General features: G+C 40.6%; 1 protein-coding gene and 1 long non-coding RNA gene across 5 annotated transcripts in view; one reads left to right on the top strand and one right to left on the bottom strand.

Moving 5' to 3' along the window:
* BACH2 (BTB domain and CNC homolog 2) overlaps positions 1–12,085 on the top strand; it is a 304,321-nt gene that overhangs the window by 169,114 nt on the left and 123,122 nt on the right. The window lies entirely within an intron of this gene.
* LOC130362120 (uncharacterized) overlaps positions 1–12,085 on the bottom strand; it is a 58,028-nt gene that overhangs the window by 17,884 nt on the left and 28,059 nt on the right. The window lies entirely within an intron of this gene.

Raw genomic sequence — 12,085 nt, 5'->3', positions numbered from 1 at the left:
CCTTTTTAACTTTGAATCAAGTTTCACTTGTTTGATTGAAATTCCCCCCCCCCCCCCCCAAAAAAAAATGTGCAAAGTTAAAAACCTTATGGTTCAAACTGGATGGAACCGTATGCACATACGGTTCTGTACAGTTCCCATTGACTCCCATGTTAAAAAAAAAACGGATACGGTTTCAGTACGATTTTTCACCCGAAACAAAAACTGTGGTAGGCTACGGTTTTGGGTACGGGGGAAAAAAAACAGACAAAACCATACAAGATGCAAAACGGATGCCACCGGATGCATCATTTGGCATACGGCATTCAATGCATACGGTTTTCAATACAGTTCCATACTGTTTTCAAATTGAAAACGTATACGGGAACTGTATTGCAAAAACGTGGTGTGAATGCAGCCTTACAGGGTTTTTTTTCCACTAGTCTGTATTTTTTTTTTTTTACTTCGAGATAAAAAAAGCAAGGGGTTGATGTTGTTACTATGACAGCATGTGATAGTCATGCAGTTGACTTACTGGTAGAATCTCAACGCATACCTGATACACAAATAATAGTCTTTTGTCTAGTCTCTTCTCATCCTTTGTCCACTAAACATTATGCAAATTGTGTAGACTTTATTTTACAATTACATACTTGTGTTAGTTCTGAATGTCAAAAATACTACACAACAGGTCACATTAATACATAACCCCACATTGCTTCCTCTCTCATTTGCCCCTCTTGTTGTTAGAGAACAGTTCTCCACAGTGGCATACATAGAAGAAAGGGTGCAATGGATCTCCTATTGGACCTTCTATGCCTTTGGTTCTCCATCTGTGCACCCTCTTGCTTACAATAACCTCTATAACCTTAAATGTCTCAGAACTAAATAATAGACCATATTTTGCTTTGTATAAAAAAAATAAAACCGACTGGTCATTGCACTTATGCTTTAAAGGGGTACTCCACTGGAAAACATTTTTTTTTTTTATCAATTGGTGCCAGAAAGTTGAACATATTTGTAAATGACTTCTATTAAAAAATCTTAATCCTTTCAGCTACTATATGCTCCACAGGAAGTTCTTTTCTTTTTGAATTTCCTTTCTGTCTGATCACAGTGCTCTCTGCTGACACATCTGTTCATTTTAGGAACTGTTCAGAGTAGGATAAGTTTGCTATGGGGACTTTCTCCTACCCTAGACAGTTCTGTCCGCAGCCAACCACCTTTCTGAACTACCTATTTGAGGCAAACACATGCACTCCACCTTCAAAAATTGATATATTCCCTTGTGTTCTATAGTGAAGATGTCTCTGTTAGTGTGCAATATTATGTGTTGGCTTGTGCTCTGAACTCCTGATACTCTGTACCTCATTGCCTCTCTAGTGTATGACCCTGAACCTGAAGTGTTAACCATGAACTGGTAGTGCCTGCCACAACCATTCTCCTTTCTCAGACCACAATAATTTGCTGCCTGTCCATAACCTTAGGCAGAACTCTGACTTGGCTCTGGTGTCTTTTGGTCCACTAGTCCACGTGCGACCCACATCGGGACCACTCTTAGAGGTAGCAACCTGGTAACTCCATGCAGCGAAGTACATATATATTCATACAGCCTTTAAATAGTAAAAACCAGGTGGGCTGCTTAGACAAAACCCTTGAGAGTGGCCAGAATGCCAAACCAATTGGGTGGCAAACTGTGTCCACACCAGTTGTATGTAATACCAAAACATACTTATGTAATGTGGTGACAGGACCCTGGATTGGCACCACACCATTATTTGGAACCAATTGTCTTTTCAACTGTCCCGGTCAGTTGCTGTATCGCATATTGTCCCCGATAGTTAATTTTGAATTACATTTCTTATGACTTTTGATGGAATACGCGTTAATATTTTGCACATCAATATCTTAACATTATTGCCATTTTACAGACATGCAACATAAAAAGATGATTAAAAAAATTACTAACATTAAAATACCAGTGAAAGAAATTGTCATATTAAGCCAAGCTCTGCAGGTTACTTCAGCAATAGCATAAAAGCCTACAGTGCACAGACCTGTGATGTCTATCATTAGAACATATATGGCTCTGCAGTTAATAGGATCTAGGGAAAAACCTTGAAAGGTCTTTCTACATGGTTACTAGGTTACTGCACTTCAATTAAAGATCTGCCAATGTCTCTTAAAGTTTTCTTTTGTATTTTCATTTTTTTTTATTTTCAGTTTTTCACAGATTTCTAGGAATGGTCTGCTGTTTTAATCACATTATTTTATATGCTTTTTAACCCAGGCATTTGACTTAAAGGGGTACTCCGGTGGAAAACATATTTTTTTTTTTTTTATCAACTGGTGCCAGAAAGTTAAATAGATTTGCAAATGACTTCTATTAAAAAATCTTTACCCTTCCGATGGCTGTATGCTACAGAGGAAATTATTTTCTTTTTTAACTTCTTTTTTTGTCTTTTCCACAGTACTCTCTGCTGACACCTCTGTCCGTGTCAGGAACTGTCCAGAGCAGCATGGGTTTGCAATGGGGATTTTCTCCTGCTCTGGACAGTTCCTGATACGGGCATCAGGTGTCAGCAGAGAGCACTGTGGACAAGATAAGAAACAAATTCAAAAAGAAAAGAATTTCCTCTGTAGCATACAGCTGCTAAAAAGTACTGGAAGGGTAAAGATTTTTTTAATAGAAGTAATTTAAAAATCTGTTTAACTTTCTGGCACTAGTTGATTAAAACATTTTTTTTCCATTGGAGTACCCCTTTAATATACTTATTTTACATATTAAAATAGTTTTTTTTCCATCTCAATCCAGAAATAACCAATAATTTAACTTACAATCACATTCATATTGTTGGGGACTTTTAAAAAGTGTTTTTTGTATATATTGCACTAAAAAAGATAGATGGGAAATGATAAATGCTCTCTTCTATAAGAAATTTTGTGCAAATGTCGGTATGTCTGAACACAAATGGAATCATTGCAGTCTGAAAGTTTGGCCAGATTTGTCTGTGTATCTTGCTGTTGGATAAATCTGTTGCATTCTTAGGTTTTCACATTACCTTTGCCTGGCCTGTACAAAACTCTAAAACTTGGACAGGAAATTAGACTACAATTTATTGAGGTATATAAGCCCATTAACAACATGTCAGGCTGCATGTCGGCATCCTTTTTTTTGACAGGTTGCTGACGTGTAGCCTGAAAGAGGGAACAAAACCTAATGTGAAAGCAGCCTGAATATGTCTGCTCTAGAATGTCCAATCTTGAAGTTAAAACCACCTATTAGTTTGTTACAGTGCACCAGAATCTTGGGCTACAATTATGGCACATTTGTGGCATACAGTCTTTTATCTTAAACCAATTCAATTACAGGACACAAAATAGGTGCATTGACCCCAAATTTCGTTCTGTTAAGCACCTAAAAATGTTCTGGGCAGAGACAGAAGTGTGTAATAAAGGTGCCACTTGTGTCTGGATGATCAACAGGAAAATTGTGGGAGTTGTTTTTTGCTTTTTGGCAGATCAATCACTTGGTCATATGGCAGAAAATTCATTGAAACCACCATTCTGCTCATCAACTGGGCATAGTGCGTCATAGAGGCATGTCTACAAGTCAACAATTTCTCACCAGAGGTGCACTACCCAAAAGTAGTGTCTGAGACTTTTTATATGGCATCAGGGGAGGCACTTTTACACCCTCTTTTTGCAAGACCCAGTGTCTAATAAGTGTGCATTAGGAAAAAAAAATGCCACTTAACTCAGTGTATGCTTAATGTGCTCATATTATATCATCTGTATCACAATGCATTGGCCGTGCTCACATGTTACATTCAAATAGCAACGTCACTGGATAGGTAATTTTTTGGGCTTCAGAAATACAAATATATATGCATATCAGTACTAAGTATCAGAGGCAGCATGTATATTGGTTATCATGGCACACAACAAATGCACATGTAACTGCATAGGTTAATTGCCTAGGTCATGCCCCAATAGAGTGCATCCTGCAAGATGGCGGCCATGGCATGAATCCCACTGAATGCCAGGGGGCTTTCATAACAGGCAGAGGATTCTGGCCTTCTCAAGCTGCCATGCTTAGTTGCCGCTCAGCTACAGTAGCTGTTGCAGCTGAAAGTCCTCTTCCCAAACGCTGGTAATAACACTATAGTATACCAATATATAAATGCTGCCAGAAGACCTGCTTGACACAGGGTCATCTTGAAGATGGACTTTAAAGGGGTACTCCACCCCTAGCATTTTATCCCCTATCCAAAGTATAGGGGATAAGATATCAGATCGCAGGGGTCCCACTGCTGGGGACCCCCGGGATCTCAGCTGCAGCACCCCGCTATCATTACTGCACAGAGCATATCGGGACCCCGGCGATCTGACATCTGATGTCTAGGGGCGGAGTACCCCTTTAATGATTTATCATGTAATTGCATTATAAAACAATTAAATTGTATCATAGTTGACTTCATTAAAGGGATTTTCAGGGGCTGTAAAAATAAGGGACTATATGTCCTTTATTGTTTGCCAGGCACAGCTCTACACCTGGTATTATAGTTCACTGCAGCTTTCTTAAACTCAAGCGAATGAGACTAAGCTGTAATACCTGTCATGATGCAAAAGCAGAGTATTATATTTATAGCTCAATTGTGTTTGTGCTGAATCGCAGGAAAAAAATATCTGTGGCATGGAAGAAATAATGCATTACATTCATATACATCATCCAAGTTTTTAAAGGGTTATTCCAGGATTTTTTTTTATTTGACTATGCTACAGGGGCTGTAAAGTTAGTTTAGTTCATAATATAGTGTCTGTACCTGTATGTGACGGTTTTCTCATTTTTTCCCGTTTTAAATTTTTAGCATACAAAATTACTGTTATCTCGGATTTTTCCCAGGTTGCACTGCGGTTGAGACCTGTCATACTAGTCAGCTGATGACAGGGAGCCTGTCTGCTTCAATGGGTGCAGGGATCGCTTGGTGGGAGAGAGATCATTCTGCAACTAATGCAACAGCTGTAGGCACCCTGATTGAAAACCACAGGTCTTTGGAATGGATGCAACTCATTTATGTTTCAATGGGTGGAGTGGCTGATGTGTGGGAGGGAGGCAAATGGAATTATGGGATTTGTAAGCAAAAGAAGAAAAGTCAAATAGGAAATACTAGTTCACAAAAAGCTAGTCACAGTATTATGGTAATCTCACAACATAGCCATTTAGCCCCAAGACAAGCGCAGATCCTTCCTAAGTATGTCCATTACTGTCTGCCAGGTACGTACTAAAATCACCTTATGGTGGATAACGCCTTTAATTTTACAGACAACTCAATTTTTCTTCAATGAAACCTGCATAAATGTTAAATAATTTTATAAATATTTAACTGCCCATCTTGGACTGCTTTTAAATTTATATTATGCTTTACTATGCAAAATTCTGCTGGACTTCTTTTCCAGAGAGCAGTTCATTTCTGGAACTTAGGTGTCACATAGTTCGAGTTAAACTGTAAAATGGGTTGTCCTACCAATAACACATATTCCCTATCACAGTATAGGAAGTATATGTGTGATTGCCAAGACCCCGACTACTGGGGCAATTTCAAAAACATGAGTCCCAAGTCTACTGGTGGAGGGGTGGTGAGGTTCATGAAGGTGGGGAGATTAGGTTCATGAAGGGAGTTTTATGCTAAGTACTACATCTTTTTTTAATTGGTTTTGTGTGTTCTTAGTGTAGTGTAACCTTATGGAAACACCTTCATTTCCCCTCACCACATGAGTTTTACTTTGTGTTGCAGAGATTGAAATTGTAAGAGTCATCTAGTGTCTGAAGGCGGTCTAATGCACCCATGTATGAGACACTTCTCCTTTAGAGCCCGCAGGCTCGCTTGTGATGTGCAGGGAGGGAATACTGAAGACTACTACTTTAACTTAGTATAGTTTTCTCTCTGTCAGTGCTTATCTAAGATGAAAGTCTTCCAGTGAGATACAGGTAGGAGTAAGGAATGGTCTGTGTATTGTTTGTAATGCGTGTGTATTGCTGTGTAGGTTGTGGTGCACTTCTTTTTAATCCGAGGTAATAGGCTGCAGTCATATACTCAGTGTTGATTATGTTGGATATATATTTCCTTTAGATCTGCTCTAAGATAAGAGACCTAAAGAAATATGGTAATAAGCATATTGATATGTAAATATGAGGTGGCAGAATGTTAAATTGATTAGCTAGTTCCATCCCTGTGCCACTGATGCATGTTGGATACGGTTAATAGTGTCAATCAAACCTTGGAAAAAAAAGCTCCCCTCAAGCTTAATGGTGCCCTGTGTAATCTAAAAGCCACAAACACGGATTTGATATTTAAAAATCAAAGAAGCTAAACATTCCAAGGCAACCCGCTTCATGACTCACCTGTTATAATGTTTACTTTTATTAATGTTGTTTAAGAAAAGTATGGCTACTCATTGCTTGTTAACCGTTTTGTTATCATGGAGGTAAATGCATACATATAGAACAGCATACCTGCCCAAAATTTACTTTAAATTGTAATTTGTTGTAATATTTGGTCCCTAGATATAAGCCTTTTCCATTTGTATTCTATTATACTGTTCCTCTACTGTACATTTGCTCTAACTATTGGACCTCATATTACGCTTTAATTTGTTATCACTCTTTTTTTATTAAATGGGCACTGTCACCAAACTTTTTTTTTGATATGTTGTAGTACTTATGTACTACAACATATCTCTAATATAAACCTATTAAATTTTTTTTCATTAAAATAGTTTATTTTACTGTTGAAAACCGGCCACTAGGGGTCTCCCTCCTAGTGGCCGGCTGCAGGCTGGCGTGACGTCACGCCTGATTTCGGACTGATGCTGGCCGGGCATCAGTCCTAATTCATTCTGCCTGCGCTCGCTCCCTGCCTGTCAATCAGACAGGGGGGAGCGAGCGCTGAGAGCGCATTGGCTCCCTGGCTTGACATGCCGGCCCCGCCTCCCAGCATCTACACACCACCGCTGCCGCTTTGCACTAGAGGTATGGGGGGGGGGTTGTTTCAGGGGAGCGCCGCTGTGAGGTGTTTCACCTCACGCCGCCGCTGCTTGACATCCCGGCCCCGCCTCCCGGCATCTACCGCTGCCGCTCTGCACTAGAGGTATTGGGGGGGGTGGGGGAGTGCCGCGCTGCTGCTGCTGCTCTGAAGTTATTGTTTTCACCACAGGGTGCCTCCAGCTGTTTCACCACTACAACTCCCAGCATGCCCTGGCAGCCAGTGGATGTCAGGGGAAGCTGGGAGTTGTAGTGGTGAAACAGCTGGAGGCACCCTGTATAGTGAACTAAGGGCGGAAGTGTCGGCCCCAGCAGGCATCAGTGAACGTAGTGGCTGCTGGGGAAGTCTGCCTGGTAGTGAGCACACTACCAGGCAGACAAAAAGACCTTTTAATATAGTAAAAAAAAAAAAAATGTAAAGGCCGGAAGGGGGTTAGGGATAGATGGGCAATAGGCAGGGACAGAAAAAAAAAATGGATGCTGGGAGCTACCCTTTAAAGAGTGGATTAAGGCTGTGTTCACACTACTGTCAGACATGTTTCAAAGTAGTATTTCAGTAGTTCTGTAAAAAAAAAAAAAAAAAAAAAAAAAGAATACCACTATTATGTGTATTAAATTCATGGACACCATGATGGAATTCAAGGGAGCCTATTATAAGTCAGTATGGTCTATTGATGCATTGGTTTCTGTTGTAATAGAAACCATGATTGTGGTGTGAACGAAGCCTTAGTTTGTATGTACATTTGGAACTATTTAAATTCCTGCATAAATAGTTTACTTCAATAAAAATAACTGTCTAAGATACATGGTGCTCTCCTTATTCTCCATCATCAGTTTAGTGTAAGGAAGGGTCAGACATACTGTATTTTCTCCATCTGAGCTTATTGTTTTGGTAGGGATAAGCCAACGCCAGAGCTTACTGGCTGTGGGGTTACCCCATCCGGTAGAGAATACATATGCTTGGCCGTACCAAATGTCCATGTGTATGGGGAGGTTGGGAGAGATAACTGTTCCTTTGGACAACTTGAAAATGTATGGCCACCTTAATGAAAGAAATATCTTCAACCTTTATTCATCTACAATACCATTCTACAGACATAAAGTGCTCACAGATTTAATGAGACATTTAAGTATTGCTAACTGCATCACTGTGGTTACCCTTTTCTTCCAACCATAGACATGCATGGCTAATGATAAAAAGGCCACACTCATGCATTGTCACTGGCCACAGACAGAATTCCCTGATCAAATGGGGAGTGGGTGGTAAAAAGCATTACACATTCAACAGCAGATGCCTCCAGTACAGTTCAGAAGAAATTACCAGATCAGTAACAAGATGAACGGCTACACCAATTTAAGAAGCGTTAAGAAACAAGGTCACCCGCACTAACCCTTATTTAGGTTAATGCAGGTGACCCTGCTGTAAGTTTGCCTTTAAGCCATTGTCTGTAGTTGGGTTTAAAGTGTAACCTGTGGACCATAGAAAGTGTTTTTCTTTGTTTTAAAGGGGTATTCCGGGCTTAACTAACTTTTATCTATCCTAACCATTATGAAGAATTATGCTAGTTCTACATTTACTTGCTATACGGCTCTGCCGTGGATCGTCTACTTTTTGGTCCCCCGTGTTTAGAGTTGCTGTTCAGGTCTTGATGACGTTCGTCTCAAGCCTATTTCACAATCCTTTGCGAATCGAGGCGGCAGCTGTTGTCAGGGGGCTTGGCGATTTGTTGTATTTCCTCACAAGCCAGCCCCCTGATTACGTTTGTGGTCCATCTGTACGTTCCATTGTGCCAGCGCTCCCGCATTCTGCAGATTGCCGAGATCACGGGACGCCGGCACGTCAGGACGTACAGATGGACCGCAAACGTCATCAGGGGGCTGGCTTGTGAGGAAATACAAGAAATAGCCAAGCCCCTGACACCGGTTGCCACCTCGAGCAGAAAAGGATTGGGAAATAGGCTTGAGACAAACGTCATCAAGACCTAAATGGAAACGCTAAACCTGGGTGGACCATATAAAGAAGAAAAGTAGATGATCCACAGCAGAGCCATATAGCAAGTAAATGTAGGACTAGCATAATTCTTCATAATGGACAGATAATGGAATACCCCTTTAAAAGGGAACTTGTCAATAGATTTAGGCTGCCTCTGTTTACATGTTCCCGTTAATAATGATCTTTCTAAAAGACTGGATGAACAGTCCCAGAACAGTGTGCAAAGCTAATATAATCTTGCCCGCGTCATACCGGCCGGCCCTCAGCTGATTCTTGTAGCTGAGGGCCGGCGTTGATAGCCGACTCGCCGCGTCCGGCAATTAGCCCTTTAGATTTCTGCTGTCAAAGCTGACAGCGGTGTCTAAAGTTACCTCTAACTGCTCCCTGGTTGTCCAGTGGTGTGGATGGCCCCCCCACAGCGCGATCGCGCGGGGCGATCCACTTCTGAGGTATCCGGAGGGCTTACCTCTCCTGTAGTGCTGGCTGCTGTGCTGTGAATGATAAAGCCTGGCAGGGCCAGGCTTTATCAGTTAAGCACAGAGCGCACAGATCAATGTGATTCTATGGAACCACATTGATCTGTATGAGGAATAAATGATTCCTCCTAAAAGTGTAAAAAAAATAAAAAAAAAAGTTTGTAAAAAGTTTAAGAACACACACATTAACCCCTTCCTTATTAAAAGTTTAAATCACCCCATTTTCCCAAATTCCATATAAAAATAAGTAAACATAATAAAAATAAACATATGTGGTATCACCGCGTGCATATATGTCCAAACTATATAAATATAAGATTAATTAAACCGCACGGTCAATGGCGTACACGTAAAAAAAAAATCCAAATTCCCAAATTGCGTATTTTTGGTCACTTTGTATAGCCTAAATTTTTTATGAAAAGTCATCAAAAAGTCTGATCAAAACAATAATGGTACTGATAAACACTTCAGATCACGGCGCAAATAATGAGCCCTGATACCACCCCATATATGGAAAAATAAAAAAGTTATAGGGGTCAGAAGATGACAATTTTAACCCCTTAAGGACCGGGGTTTTTTCCGTTTTTGCATTTTCGTTTTTTGCTCCTTGCCTTTAAAAAATCATAACTCTTTCAATTTTGCACCTAAAAATCCATATGATGGCTTATTTTTTGCGCCACCAATTCTAATTTGTAATGACGTCAGTCATTTTGCCCAAAAATCTACGGTGAAACGGAAAAAAAAATCATTGTGCGACAAAATTGAAAAAAAAACGCAGTTTTGTAACTTTTGGGGGCTTCCGTTTCTACGTAGTACATTTTCCGGTAAAAATGACACCTTATCTTTATTCTGTAGGTCCATACGATTAAAATGATACCCTACTTATATAGATTTGATTTTTTAAGACTTCTGGAAAAAATCATAACTACATGCAGGAAAATTAATACGTTTAAAATTGTCATCTTCTGACCCCTATAACTTTTTTATTTTTCCGTGTATGGGGCGGTATGAGGGCTCATTTTTTGCGCCGTGATCTGAAGTTTTTAACGGTACAATTTTTGCATTGATAGGACTTATTGATCGCTTTTTATTCATTTTTAAATGATATAAAAAGTGACCAAAAAAGCACTATTTTGGACTTTGGAATTTTTTTGCGCGCACGCCATTGACCGAGCGGTTTAATTAATGATATATTTTTATAATTCGGACATTTCCGCACGCGGTGATACCATATATGTTCATTTTTCTTTTTATTTACACTGTGTTTTTTTTTTTATTGGAAAAGGGGGGTGATTCAAACTTTTAATAGGGGAGGAGTTAAATGATATTTATTCACTTTTTTTTTTCACTTTTTTTTTGCAGTGTTATAGGTCCCATAGGGACCTATAACGCTGCACACACTGATCTTCTATGCTGATCACTGGTTTCTCATAAGAAACCAGTGATCAACGATTCTGCCGCATGACTGCTCATGCCTGGATCTCAGGCACTGAGCAGTCATTCGGCGATCGGACAGCGAGGAGGCAGGAAGGGGCCCTCCCGCTGTCCTGTCAGCTGTTCGGGATGCCGCGATTAGCCGCGGCTATCCCGAACAGCCCGACTGAGCTAGCCGGCCACTTTCGGTTTCACTTTTAGCCGCGCGGCTCAGCTCTGAGCGCGCGGCTAAAGGGTTAATAGCGCGCGGTGCCGCGATCGGCGCTGCGCGCTATTAGAAGCGGGTCCCGGCTTCACTATGACGCCGGGCCCGCTGCGATATGACGCGGGGTTACTGTGTAACCCCGCGTTATATCAGGAGAGCAGGACCAAGGGCGTACCTGTACGCCCTTGGTCCTTAAGGGGTTAAACATACTAATTTTGGTGCATGTAGTTATAATTTTTTAAAAGTAGTAAAATAAAGAAAACTATATAAATTGGGTATTATTGTAACCGTATGGACCTACAGAATAAATATGTGGTGTCATTTTTTACCGAAAAGTGCACTGCGTAGAATCGAAAGCCCCCAAAACTTACAAAATGGCTTTTTTTTTTTTTCAATTTTGCCCCACAAATATTTTTTTTCTGGGTTCGCCATAAATTTTGTGGTGAAATGATTGATGTCATTACAAAGTACAATTGGTGGCACAAAAAAATATCATATGAGTCTGTAGGTGCAAAATTGAAAGAGTTATGATTCTTAGAAGGTGATGAGGAAAAAATTTAAGTGCAAAAACAGAAAAACCCGTGTTCCATAAGGGGTTAAAGGAGTACTCTTGTGAAATAAAACTTATCTAATATCAAAAGGATATGGGATAAGTTATAAAACGCGGGGGTCTGAGCGCTGGGACCCCCGTGATCTTCTGCGTGGGGTTCTGAGCGCTGGGACCCCCATGCCTCCCCCGCACGAAGCAGCGGCTGACATGCCCCCCTCATGTATCCCATAGAGATACATAGAGGGGGCATTTTGGCTGTGGACTGCCAGGTGCCATGCAGGAGATTGGGGGGGGGGGTCCCCCTCAAGAAAAAATGCTCTTTTGAAACGGATTTCCATCAAATATGAGTTGTTGCAATACTAGTTGTACCAGTCTATGACCCGATCTGGACAAGGCATATGCA

This window comes from Hyla sarda, chromosome 3, assembly GCF_029499605.1.
Source record: "Hyla sarda isolate aHylSar1 chromosome 3, aHylSar1.hap1, whole genome shotgun sequence".
Lineage (NCBI taxonomy): Eukaryota > Metazoa > Chordata > Amphibia > Anura > Hylidae > Hyla > Hyla sarda.
The sequence above is the reverse complement of the archived record's forward strand: the minus strand, read 5'-3'. Positions and strand labels throughout refer to the sequence as shown.